The sequence below is a fragment of the Panthera uncia genome, assembly GCF_023721935.1.
Source record: "Panthera uncia isolate 11264 chromosome B2 unlocalized genomic scaffold, Puncia_PCG_1.0 HiC_scaffold_24, whole genome shotgun sequence".
Taxonomy (NCBI): domain Eukaryota; kingdom Metazoa; phylum Chordata; class Mammalia; order Carnivora; family Felidae; genus Panthera; species Panthera uncia.
The window spans coordinates 105,513,691-105,527,190 of NW_026057580.1; the positions used below are offsets into that span (position 1 = coordinate 105,513,691).

The window sequence follows — 13,500 nt, forward strand, 5'->3', positions numbered from 1 at the left end:
GAAAAAAAAAATAGCTATGTGTTTTATTACAATGTTCTGGCAATATTAGGAACTTTTTACCCATACTATTAATCTTTTTCATCATGGGGAACAGCAGGCCTCTTAAAAAACAATCCTCACGACTAATTAAATCAGCATTTTATGCAGATGTGGGTCATATTAATAACTGTTGCTTAACTGAAAATTACTACATTTGTCTCTTGCACAAGTCTGGCTTTTGTCTACAAATACTTCCTTTCGTAAAGCGGATCTCAGATGAAGACAAAACTACACTCAAAAAGAGAAAAATAATTCGTTTAGAACTTTCTTAACGTTCACAGATGAATTTCAGATACAGACAGGTTTCCCACCCCAAGCTGCAAAGCTGAGAAAGAACATTCCAGGATGCTAACAGCGGTTTCACAGCCGGTGTTTCTCCCTGGGCTGGGCCTGAACTTGCAGCCTCCAAGCTCTTGGCACCCCAGGCGGCACACCTCACCGCGGTTCCCACCGGGCTTTCTTTGCTTGGCGGCCGACAGCTGCTTTACTCTGCACTACTTTCCTGCCCTTTCGCCATGCACCTGCCGCCCTGTGAACCACCATTTCACCGAACTCCTCGGGCAGCAATGCAAAATTTCTGAAATGTGTCTTTCCGGGGAGGAGATGAAAGTTATCTTGCCCTCTAGCGTGGGCTCTGCCTGGAAGCAATTGCAAGGTGACTGTCTGAAGCCCGGCCTCTGCGAGGTCTTCCAGCCCTCGGCCGGGGCTATTTCCCCTCCCCCCCCCCCTCCCGCCCCCCTCAGCCCTTCCTAAAATAGTCGAGGGTGGAGGAAGGGAGGCTCCTAGAATTTGCCCAACGCCCTGCATCTCCCATCTGATAGTAGCAACAGTACCGACCAGCACAACAAGAGGGTGGCTGCCTTTTGCTTCTGCATCACTGGAGCCCAAGAGAAGTGCCACAAGCGGAAATGACAACGCGAGCGGGGGATATTAATAGGGATATCTACGTACGAGAAGCAGGGAGGACGCTCTCCACCTCCTTATCTCCTCATCCCTGAGTGTCACACACGTACGCACACCAGCACCGCCGCCACCATCGCCGCCCTCTCCCTCCCGTGAAGCACGCACAACCCCGGCATGCAAGTACAAACTTGCTCACAATTGCCTCTGCAATTTGTTCGGCGAGCACCCACATCAGCGCGCTCGCTCGCTCGCTCGCTCGCCCGCTCGCTTTCTCTCCCCTCTCCCTCTCCCCTGCCCTCCATCTCTCCTCCTCTTTCCTTTTACCTTCGCTCTCCCGGGCTCGTCCAGGTTCCCGGCAGCGAGGCGAGCGCGCGGCCAGCGGCGGGCCCCGGGAGCTCGGGCGCCGCGGCGGGGCTGCAGGGAGCCGGGCCGCCCGGGTTACAGAGTGCACAACACGCCGGCCGGCTCCCGCCCGCGGCAGATCCGCAGCCGCGCTCCCCCCCCACCCGGGCCGCTCGCACGCGCGCTCACTCCTGCGCCCAGCTGCTCGGCGACTCTGCCCTCCCTCTGCAGTCGGGTCCACCCCTCGGATGCACCCTGGGGTTTTAGGCCTCCCCCCACTCTCCCCCCTTCCCGCCCCCCGCACGAGTGCTCCTTTCGGAGGGGAAGGTCGGCCCGGGGGCGGGGGGGTTGGGGGGGAGGGGGTTCAGCGCCCCTGGCAGGTTGCCTTGGCTACCCTGGCGCCGCCACACCCCTCCCCGGCCCCGCGCCCCGCGCCCCTGGAAGAGCCGGTGGCTGGAAGAGCCGGGGGCGGGGGCCTGGAGGCTCTCTCGCAGGCTTCCCCTACCTCCCGGAGATGCACGGCCTCCGGCGCTTCTCCGCAGCTGCAAACCCGAGCTGTGACCCACCCTCTCGGCGAATCTTTCCACGGGGTCCACCTCCCGGGGGGGAGAGGAGGAGAAGGAACGGCCGAGAGCTCCGAGAAGGAGATGCGCTGCCCTAGCCGCTAACTTTTGCCTGGGGTTCCCACTGCCCGGTTGACCTTTCTAAGCAGAACCTGTCTTGAAAGGCTGGGGAGGTTCCCTGATGGTCCCAGGAAGGAAGTGATGCAGTTCAACGAGGACATTTAGCAGGCTCCTTTTAAATCAACTTTCACAAAGATCATAACAGCTGACTTTTCTGGCTGTCAGAACAGTAGCAAATAATTTTAGGGAGACTGGTCAGACTAGAGGCTTTTGCTGTTGTTTATAAAGCTTGGATTTCCTGAGAAGGCACTTGACACCTTAAATTCTTATATTCTTGGTTACTCATTAAGATGATTCTGAAGAACCACCTTCAGTTTCTTCAGACGCACTGTATCCATGCCGTTCGTTGTGGAGCCCTGTGTCTTTCATCACAAGTCCCTCTCCCGGTGTAGAGGAGGTCCTGGTGTTGCCTAGGTAGCATCCAGGAGAATCTATTTTGTTGTGGTTTTATGGTCTCCAAGCAAAGTCAAACACAGTCTCCCTCCACCGACAACAAAACCCAAGTCCAACAGGATTATGGCAACTCAAATAATGAAAACTATGTTGCAAGAATCTTAAAAATAACAATTATCCCTCGGGGGGTGCCTGGGTGGCTCAGTTGGTTAAGTGTTCCACTTTGGCTCGGGTCATGATCTCAAGGTTTGTGGGTTTTAGCCCCATGTGGGCTCTGTGCTGACAGCCCAGAGCCTGGAGCCTGCTTCAGATTCTGTGTCTCCCTCCCTCTCTGCCCCTCCCCCACTCGTGCTCGCTCACGCGCGCGCGCTCTCTCTCTCTTTCTCTCGAAAATAAATAAACATTAAAAAATTTTTAATAATAATTATCCCTCAGATTTTTAATCCAAACAAAACAGTTTCCTATTCTCTAAATTTGCTAAACGCAGGGACTGTCCTAAGTTGATGAAGTTTCTCGTTGCTTCCTGCCTTTTGCTCACTTGCCACCAACACTCCACGATTTAGCTGTGTATTTTCTTGAAATTCCTTCTTCTTCCAGACCCCATCAAAACCACAATATCTGAAAGGAATCTGATCTGATGTGCTGTTTTTCCTTGTATTTACATTTTTTTAGAGACCAGAGAATTTCTAATGGTGGAATTCCTTAGACCAGAAAGTTGGGTCTGGAGAGGGTGCTGTTTGGGTGAATCACTCTCAGTGTATACCCTGCCTCTACCTCAGGGTGACCATCGTCCCAGAACTCATCATGGAGATAACCCATCACAGTCCAGTCATTCCAGATAACAGCCTCTTCCTGTGTGGTCACCAGACTTAGATCCAAGTTCCAGGCCTACCACTCACGAGGAAAGGATCAGACTCGGTTCTCCTCTCAGTCTCTACCTTTATCGAACCAATTCACCCTGAAGCCTGTTGAAGACAGGATAAGAAGGTATTTTACATGCTCACTGCTCAGTGTGTTAAGCAATTGCTTCCTTTTTTTTAATTTTTAATTGTATTTAAATCCAAGTTAGTTAGCATATAGTGTAATAAAGACTTAAGGAGTAGAAATTAGTGATGTATCACTTCCATATAACGCCCGGTGCTCATCTCAACAAGTGCCTTCCTTAATGTCCATCACTCATTCGACCCATCCCCCAACCCACCTCCCCTCCAGCAACCCTCCGTTTGTTCTCTTTTAAGAGTCTCTTAGGGATTAAGCAGTTGCCTCTTTAGGTTGACCCACTTGAGAAGTAAGTTGTGAGACAAACATTGCTCCCACCAACTGAAACTCCTTGATGAGAGCTAGCTACTCTCTTCCTAGGCTCAGGCGGTGAGAATCTGGGGCCATCTGGCCGGCACTGGTTGCCTGATGAGCTGACCTTCCACTCTCAGCTGATCTTCATCCTCCACACAAGGGCCAAGCACATTATAGACTTTTGGAAAGGCTCGTCTTTCTCGTATCCCCCTGTAGAGGTTTGCTGTAGCCCCATTATTCAACAACTTTGGCTTAACTGCCTATCAAATGCCAAATGTTGTCCTAAGTACTGTGGCTACTTCCTGGTTCCTGCCTTCATGGAGGCAACATGATCAGGAATATAGACATGCATCAAAGAACCACGTGAATAACTATAAAACCCCAACCTTGAAGAAAAGGCAAGTGTTACGAGAGCCTTCGGAGAATAGTTTAATTAAGGGATTAAATTAACTTAGTTTAATGATCGGAAAGACTGGTAGGAAGTGATGGGCAGAAGAAGGGGTATTAACTAGGCGAAAAAGGGGTGGGGTGGGGTGTGCAAATGCATGCCAAAGGAAAGAGCTCTTGGAAAGGCTCCATGGAAGAAAAGGGCACAGTGCATTTGGAGAACTGAGGAAGACCAGTGTAGCTGCAGAAGAGACAGCAAGGGAGGGGAAGGAGCTTCGGGAACAATGGGCCCCAGGAGGTTCCAAAGGAATGGACACACCGTGCAGGCCTGAAAGAGCAGCCTGCATTGATGAGTCTTTACATGGAGCCATTAAAGCATTTTCAGTAGGGTGGTGCAACATGATCAGATTCATGTTTTGAAATTTTCCCATTGGCTGTAATATGAAAACAGGTTGGGCATTGGAGCCAAAATGAGTACAGGTAGATGAGTTAGAAAGCTGCTACAGTGACCCTTTAGGAAGATCATGGCATTCATTATTAGAAGAATGGTGGTGGGTTTGAGGGGAGTTTAATAGCTAAAATATATGGGACGTAAGGCCATGTGTGGCCAAAGGAAATCAGAATAGTATAGGGGTTAAAGTCTTGGGTTTGGGGGCAAGAAAGGCCTGGGTTTGGATTCCAGCTCCATCATTAGCTACCAATGTGATGTGTAGCTAGTAATTTAACCTCTCTCAAGTTCAGATTTTACAAACCCGCAAGTGGGATTATAACAGTATATCTCATTCATAGGGCTATTGCAGGGACTAAATGAGCTGATACCTGGAAAGCACTTCTCACTTCAGTGCCTGGCATGTGGTCAGGATATGCAATATAATTACAATCCATCATTATTATAGTTATTACTACTATTCCAGATGCTTCTGAGGTTGTCAAATAAAGGGAAAACAGTGTCTACCTCACTTTGCAACAGGCTGATTGCTTTAGGATACCAGTTCCTAAGGGCAGAAAAATATAATCACAGGACCATCACAGGCCAAGAAACAGTTGCCAGGGTAGCAATCTCCAATTTCCTCTTCCACCAAGGTCAAGGCCTGTCCTCCTCATCTGTCTTCTTTTCATACTCTTTCAGTTTACATGGAGTCCCATTCTCATGCAGCTTGGCAGCTAGACCCCCAATATCCCTTCTCTCCATTAGTAGGATGTGCCAGAGAATGGCAAAAACTCACAGACTGGGTTCAGTTCAGCTTTACCCCAGTGGCTGCATCACTGTGTCTGTGTATTTGTAAATTTAGAGTTCTGGTACCCATATGAAATCTGAAAATAATCATTTACGTTTCTATCATTTCTCTTTTATGTAAGTGTGCTAATACTTGCCATAATTAAAATATGTCGTTTATTTGTCAAAAGGATCAGCAGAGGGCCTTACAAGAAGTGTATCTTTATGGTATGAGAACATATGCAACTCAAAACTGGATTTTCCCTTCCACCTCCCTCCCTTAGTCTGAAGTCTCTTTAAAACACACTTCTGTGTACAAACGAGAAAACTCTAAACCAAACAGCTTTCTTACTTTTCAAAAGTCAAGGGACTTGTTACAGTCAAGGTCTCGAGGCAGTCAGTAATGGTCTGGTTGGGTCTTAAGAGATTGGCAGGCCCTTACTAGGTAATTTCTGCTTGTGGAGTTTTCTAACAAGGGATGAAGGACAGACCAGGGAGGAAGGGCTCACTTCAGCTGGCAAGGAAGCCTCAGAAGGATTTGGGGTTTGAAGTACTAAGTTCACCCAAATCCTCCAAAATGGTTCTTTCCCAATTCACATAGCCCACTTTTCACAATAAAAGCCCTGGTTTTCACGTAAGAGACCTAGCAAGGCTCCGAATTCATCTTGCATTATAAAGTTGCAGCCTGCAACAACAAACCTTAGGTCTGATTTTTGATTGTACCAACAATGTGGCTACAAGAATAAGGGTCCTTTAGAAGCCTTATGGGTCTCTGGCCATGCCTTGATCCAAGGTTGTGAAGTTCTTGGGCTTGTCATTTTCTTTCTCTATGGTCTCGATTGTAATCAAAAGTAGCTGACATAGGGGCGCCTGGTGGCGCAGTCGGTTAAGCGTCCGACTTCAGCCAGGTCACGATCTCGCGGTCCGTGAGTTCGAGCCCCGCGTCAGGCTCTGGGCTGATGGCTCGGAGCCTGGAGCCTGTTTCCGATTCTGTGTCTCCCTCTCTCTCTGCCCCTCCCCCGTTCATGCTCTGTCTCTCTCTGTCCCAAAAATAAATAAAAAACGTTGAAAAAAAAAAAAAAGTAGCTGACATACTCCATAGTCCTCTATTCTCTTTTCTATTGCACAGCAGTAGCCAACTTGGGTTCCTGAATTCTTGACTTCAATAGGCCCTTAACTTGAGGCATCAATACGTGATACTTTAAGTAAGTTAGCCACTGCATGCCCTGTCTCCTTAGAATTCTATTTTACATTGGAAAGAGATCATCACTGTATGCAAACCCAACCAGATCAACTAACCAACATGAGATTCCCATCTTTGTAGGTCTGGAACAGTCTTGGTGTGAAATATTGTGCCGATCAGGATTCGTTAAAGAAAAATCAAAACGTGAGGATTTGACACAGGGATTTGGGGGCTCAGAAGTTGTTGGTAAAGCTTGAGAAGTCACCATTAGCATGACTAATGTCAGATGACACCCCTGCAGAGGCAGCCCAGAACTCAGCAACTTGCTGCTGCCACCTAGAGGTCAAGATACTGCCGCAAATGGCCAGCAGTATCACAATGCCCCTGCTCTGAGGCTCCTCCTGGTGGTGGAGCTTGGCATTCCACCAGCCGCTGTGGAACTAATTGCCGTCCAGGTTGGAGGGGGAATTGTTGTGTGTCCCCTTTGCTTTCAGATCTCACGTGAGATCACTGGCAGAATGCAAATTTCATCCATCCTCCCCAAGGAAAGGGATCCTGGGAAATGTAATTCCCAAACTTCCAGCCCCTGAACATAGAACAGATTGTGAATGAAGGCTGTTTGCCAACAAAACAGTATTCAATACAGCCACAGACTTGGAGTAAACAGGAGAATGCAAACATTTATTTCGATCAAAACTCAGAAAAATTGCTGCTTAAGACATTGAATCTATTTTAACTCATATTTAATATTGTTCTAGAATTCTAAAAGTTAGGATTTTAAGACAATTTTTTTAAAAAATATAAAACCTTTAGCTTACTGATACATTTTAAGATAAGAACATTAATTCCCAAATGTGATTTTCTTGTCACTTTCTCCCAATGGTTCCTTCAGAAGCTGTTCTTCTTAGATCACTGTTGTGCTTCCCTTACGTTAGCCATCCACTCCCAGGATCATAATTTTGACCTTGTCATTATCAATAATGACAACTATCCCGTAATGATAATCTCAGCTGTTAACACCCCACTTTCTGACCACTTCTTTTGTTTCCAGCCCACACCCTCCAGTGCCCCAATTCCAATAATCCCTTAATCAAGCAGGACCTCATATCCACTGGTGGGGCCACTTCTAGCCCCTATGATGTCTTAGAATTAGTGAGTCTTCAAGATATTTCACTTGAATCTTTTGGAAACTGCTATAATAAACCATGCTTTCATAAAACAAGACATTTGAGTGCCGTCTTCAGAAAATTATTAGAATAAATATACAATTCCAGATATTAATGGCACACACCTGAAAGGGGTACTCTAAGGTATATACAGTGCATAAACGATATTAACCATATGTGGATCCCACCATTGTTTTTCATTGCCCATCGTCCCTTTTATGTTTATTGCTCTTAAACTGGTCTAAATTCCATGTTTAATCCTTGTATTCACCTCCTTGCATTTATCCTCAACTACTTTTCCTCTCACTTTGCTCTACTCACTTGGCTAAACCACATACCTTGTTAAATTCAACTCTGCCTACTCAGCGCCTACACTCACACTGCCGAACGTGGCTGGAGAAAAACTCCATCATCCTGACTGGACTTTTGTATTCACGATCACTAAATCAAATGCCCCAGAATACTCTGTTTCTCTAACCAGTACACCTCTCCACTTCCCTATGCAAATTTCATACTTTTTCCTGTTTCCTCAAACTTCCAACATCTTTCCCCGCATCTAAATTTTCAACTGCTAACTTTTCTTCCTCTTTCCCTTGAACATTTTAAGTAATCAAAAGAGAATTTTGAGAGGCTCCCACCACGGTCTGCACTATCTGCATCAGTGCTGCGTATAATATGCAAACTTGTCTTTTATTGCTACTAATGAACTCCTCTCTTGATATTTTCTCTTCTCAGAACCATTAATTTATTTTATCTTCTTAGTTGATTACCATAAACATGTAAATATGCTGCTACTTATCTCATATTACAAAACAACAACAACAACAACAACAACAACACCTTGATCATGGCCTGAACTCTAAATACCACCCCTATTTTAAGTCAACTCTGAAAGAGTTGTCTATATTCTGCTAGCATTTCTCTTGTCCCCTTGTTCTTGAACTCACAGCACCCACTTATCTAGTTCTTCTTTGCTAAATTAAATGGTCTGTTCCTATCTTGGCCTATTAGAACCATTTGACAAGAGTTGTCTCCTCTCTACTCCTTAAAATGTTTTCCTCACTTACCTTCTAAACCCACCACACATTGCCTTCATCTTATTGCTTCTTCTGGCTACTCCTTCTTGGGATCCTTTGCTACTTCCTTGTCATCCCCCCCACCCCCACCTCTGGACTTTGAAGGACCAAGAGCTCCATCTTTGGAACTTTTCTGTCTTCCAGCTACCCCAGCTCCTAGGGGGTCTTAAGCAATTTCATACTGTTAAGTATCACGTAGCTACTATGAGTTCCTAAATTTAGGTCTCTAGCCCGGACCTCATTCCTGAACTCCAGACTTGAATATCCAATCATCTACCCGGGATCTCCACTGGGAAGTTTAAAAGGTATCCCAAATAAAATATGCCCACAATTTGTAATCTTCTTTTCCAGACTTGCTCTTGAGTCTTCCTTTCTCACATTAGTCAGTGATAACTCCATCCTCTCAGTGGCTCAAGCTAAAGCTTTGGTGTCACACTTAACAATTCTTTTTTCCATTTCTCACCTTTGGTCAATCAGGAAATCGTGTTGATTCCATCCTAAACATATATATCTATAGAACTATCCATGGTTCTTCAGAACCAACCTCTGCAATATTTACTAGTAGTAGGACATGGTGTACCCAACATACTGTCAAGTGATCCAGAAAAAAATGTGACGAGGGACACCTGGGTGGTTCAGTCAGTTAAGTGTCCAACTTCGGCTCAGGTCATCATCTCCCAGTTCATGAGTTCGAGCCCCTCATCAGGCCCCATGCTGACAGCTCAGAGCCTGGAGTCTGCTTCAGATTCCTTGTCTCCTTTCTCTGCCATTCCCCTGCTTGCACTCCCTCTCTCTCTCTCTCTTTCTCTCTCTCTCTCTCTCTCTCTGAAAAATAAACATTAAAAAAAAAAGAAATAATGTGATGAAAGATAGATTTGGAGAAAGTAAATGGGACAAAATGCAAACAATTATATGAGAGTTCTATGCAATATTCTTTTTTTTTAATTTTTTAAATTTTTATTTATTTTTGAGAGAGAGAGACAGAGTGAGAGCAGGGGAGGAACACAGAGAGAGGGAGACACAGAATCCAAAGCAGGCTCCAGGCTCCGAGCTGTTAGCACAGAGCCCCGCTCGGGGCTCAAACCCATGAACCGTGAGATCATGACCTGAGCAGAAGTCGACGCTCAACCGACTGAGCCACCCAGGCTCCCTGCAATATTCTTAAAATTTTTCCCTGGATTACCAAAAAAATATCTAAAATCCATTACTTATTAGCTCTACACCTGCCACCATAAATAATCATCTCTTGACTATTTTTTTAGCACATTCTCAAGTTTATTTTTATTTATTTTTGAGAAAGAGAGAGAGAGTGAGAGTGAGAGAGAGCAAGCACGAGTGGGGGAGGGACAGAGAGAGAAAGGGAGAGATAGAATCCCAAGCAGGCTCCTCGCTGTCAGTGTGGAGCCCGTCTCGGGACTCGATCTCACAAACTGTGAGCTCATGACCTGAGCCAATAATCAACAGTCCAATGCTTAACTGACTGAGCTACCCACCGGTATATTCTTAATATGACAGCCAATTGCATCTTATTACAGCATAAATCAGGTGCTGTCACCCTTTGCTCAAAACCCTTCAATAGTATTCCATTTAACTTAGAGGGAAGACTCAAGTTATTTTATGATCTGTGAGGGCTACATGATTTGCTCCTACTTCCCCATTAGTTATCTAGTCTCAAATACCACTCTTTGCTCAGTCACTGTACCGCAGGCCACATGAGCTCCTCAGTGCTCCTGAAGAACCAGACAGCACCTGCTTTGGGACCTTTCCATATAATATCCCTTCTGCCAAGAAATACAACTCTGAAAATTATTCACAGGGCTTATCCCTTAAGTTTTTTTTAGGTCTTTTACCAAATGTCACTTTCTTCTAAGCCTTTCTTGGATGCCCTATATTAAATTCTTAAATACCCTCCTCTCTGCAATGACATTTCTAGACTTCTTCTCCATTTTTCTTTCTCCAGCACTGGGCACCAACATTGTATATGTATTTACTTACTTATCTAGTTTATTTTCTGTCTACCCTTAGGATGAAAGCTTCATGAGGGCAGATAGTTTTGTGTTTCTTAACTCTTATATTCTCAGCGTTTAAAACAGATACATAAAAGGTACTAAATAAGTATTTGTTGAGTAGATAAATGGATAATGTACCAATCTTACTATCCCTTATGGATTTCCACAAATCATCAATTTAACAATTATACCTGATGTGTTATAATCAAACCCAGTGGAAATGGGTTACCCAAGTCTCCAGAACAGCTGGATCGTCGATGGGTCACCAGCACAGGATAATCTCTATGTTTCATGATGGAAAGAGGTAAAAACCAATGTTTTTCTTTCTTTTCAGCTCTTAATTCTATCTTTTCTTACTGGTTCACAAATTTGTAACTACTCTAAAGCATTTCTTCTGTTACTGTACTTTTGCTTTATTTAGATATATCTCTTTTGGTCTGAAATGGCTTCTGATCTCTGAACTCTCCTAATAAATTCACTTCTGATATTTTGTGCTCTTTTCATATTTCCTTTGAGTTTGTGTCACAGTCTAGGCATATTGGAGTCTGTTCTTCATCATATATTAATATCTTCTACCTTTTCTCTGTCCTTGTTTCTATCTTTTTCAAAGGACCTTAACAGTTTCTGGATACTTTAAAAATTAATGTCATTGGCCACCACCATTCTGCCTCACTTGTGTGTAATGATTTTCCTAAATACTGTTCTGAACTGAGCTTTTGTTTACAAGATAATTGTGCCAGTAATGACATCAGGTTGTAGATGAGTTTGCAATTGGGAAAGGATATGTGGATTGAAGAACTTCTTAACTGGATTCCTACAAAGAGTGTCCCAGAGTGGCTGAATAAACTCACTGGTACACACAGTTTTATTGGTTACTTGGAAATACTTCAAGGAGCCCCCAGAAAGGAAAAGAGATCCTTACTTGTCAATTTCTTCTTCCTGGTTTATTTCACTACCCATACCTATTTGCAGCTGGAAAATTTGTGAGAAGTCATCAGAATCAAGTTTCTGTGGGAACATGTGTTAGGTTAGACTCATAGACTTATTATGATGCAAGCTACAGAAAAGTCAGCTGAAATTGGCAAAAACAATACGGAAGATTTATTAGCTCATGAAAGTCTGAAAAAATAGATTTCCGGATTCACTGAAAGTTTCAGTCAAGGATTTGGTTTCAATCTTCTACTTTCTATTATCCTGCCCACATGTTGGCTTCATTGTAAGGCTGATTGCCCTATAGTTGTAGGACAGCTAACAAATAATAGGCTACATACTTCTTGGCTTACCCATTGGGAAAGAAAGTACTTGTGTCCAAAAGTTCCAGGCAAAGTTTATAATATTTATTCCAATTGAATCATCTTAGGTTATGTGCCTAATACTGTCCTTCCAACCAAGCCAAGAGGAATTAAATGTTCTCATTGGTTTTAACCAATCAGGACCCATCCCTGGCATTTTACTTGACACAATATTTTCCCAAAGCAAGGAGCTAACATGAACAAGTTATAGATGTCTGTATTTGTCAGCATTCCAAAGGAATCAGAAATCATACATACTAGGGGTGCCTGGGTTGCTCAGTCAGTTAAGCGTCCAACTTCAGCTCAGGTCATGTTCTCACGGTTCGTGGGTTTGAGCCCCACATCAGGCTCTGTGCTGACAGCTCACAGCCTGAAGCCTGTTTCAAGTTCTGTGTCTCCCTCTCTCTCTATCCCTCCCCTGCTCACACTCTCACTCCTCTCTCTCTCTCTCTCAAAAATAAAATAAAAACATAAACAAATTTTTTAAAGAAATCATACATACTAAATTAGGATATTTTGAGGTGAGATATATTTGCTATTGTTTTTGTTTTACTCAAAGGGCCAAATTACAAAGGTGTGGATGGGGTATACTCGAATTATAAGGCATATCACAGGAACTTGGAGAAAGCAACAGCAGAACGACCACCAATCTCAGACCCAAAGGGAAAAGAGGACAGAGAGATTACTAGAACCTGAAAGAGGAGTCCTGTGGAGGATAGCATGTTAAAAAGAGATGTGACCCATTTAGGAACACAGATCATTTCATAGGAGGTTGGGAGGGAGCTCGTGAAAGTAAGAATCTTATATTCTTGTTTTCTGCTGTTTTTACTGTAGCTCGTCATTGTTCCAACCAAACCAGAAACCTGAAGATGCCAGAGCCCCGTTGATGTGGTCCATGCTGGTCAGCCTTCCAGGGCAGAGGGCAGAGAACAGAGCTGGGAAGGTAAATGACATGTACTCTGTACAGTAACTGAATCAAAATTTCGGTGCTGTGAAGAAGGTGGGGGAGGGGCGATAAATCCTGAGCAGACAGTCAATGTTTCCTACAGACCAGAAGTATTTTGCTCACTAATATTACTAAGGACTCTTAAGATATTTAAGGCAGCCACTTGTGTTCCAAAGGCAGACAAAGCCTCTGAAAAATACTTATCATATCATATCATATCATTATCATACACATATCACTATATGTGTATGAGTGTTTTCTTACCTAAGACTAGTAGCATGAACCAACTATTTATCTTAATTAACCATATTTATTGTCATCACCTGTATTAAGAACTACAGACAGGGGCGCCTGGGTGGCTCAGTCGGTTAAGCAGCCGACTTCAGCTCAGGTCATGATCTCGCGGTCCGTGAGTTCAAGCCCCGTGTCGGGCTCTGTGCTGACAGCTCAGAGCCTGGAGCCTGTTTCAGATTCTGTGTCTCCCTCTCTCTGACCCTTCCCTGTTCATGCTCTGTCTCTCTCTGTCTCAAAAAAGTGAATAAACGTTAAAAAAAAAATTAAAAAAAAAAAAA

The 13,500-nt window shown here is 44.3% G+C and overlaps 2 protein-coding genes across 11 annotated transcripts in view; one reads left to right on the forward strand and one right to left on the reverse strand.

The window, feature by feature from the left end:
• The window catches only part of SYNE1 (spectrin repeat containing nuclear envelope protein 1), a 477,690-nt gene extending 475,493 nt beyond the window's left edge, over window positions 1–2,197 (reverse strand). For 8 of the 10 annotated variants that reach the window (XM_049653082.1, XM_049653085.1, XM_049653084.1 and 5 more), the window contains exon 1: window positions 1,790–2,197. The gene's annotated coding sequence lies outside the window, so the exon portion shown is untranslated. Of the gene's footprint in view, window positions 1–1,266; window positions 1,764–1,789 lie in introns of those variants that run through there. The other 2 variants (XM_049653080.1, XM_049653079.1) reach the window with 2 other exon arrangements.
• The window catches only part of MYCT1 (MYC target 1), an 81,752-nt gene continuing 69,045 nt past the window's right edge, over window positions 794–13,500 (forward strand). The window contains exons 1-3 of the mRNA XM_049653103.1: window positions 794–1,122; window positions 3,140–3,347; window positions 12,817–12,925. The gene's annotated coding sequence lies outside the window, so the exon portion shown is untranslated. The remainder of the gene's footprint in view (window positions 1,123–3,139; window positions 3,348–12,816; window positions 12,926–13,500) is intronic.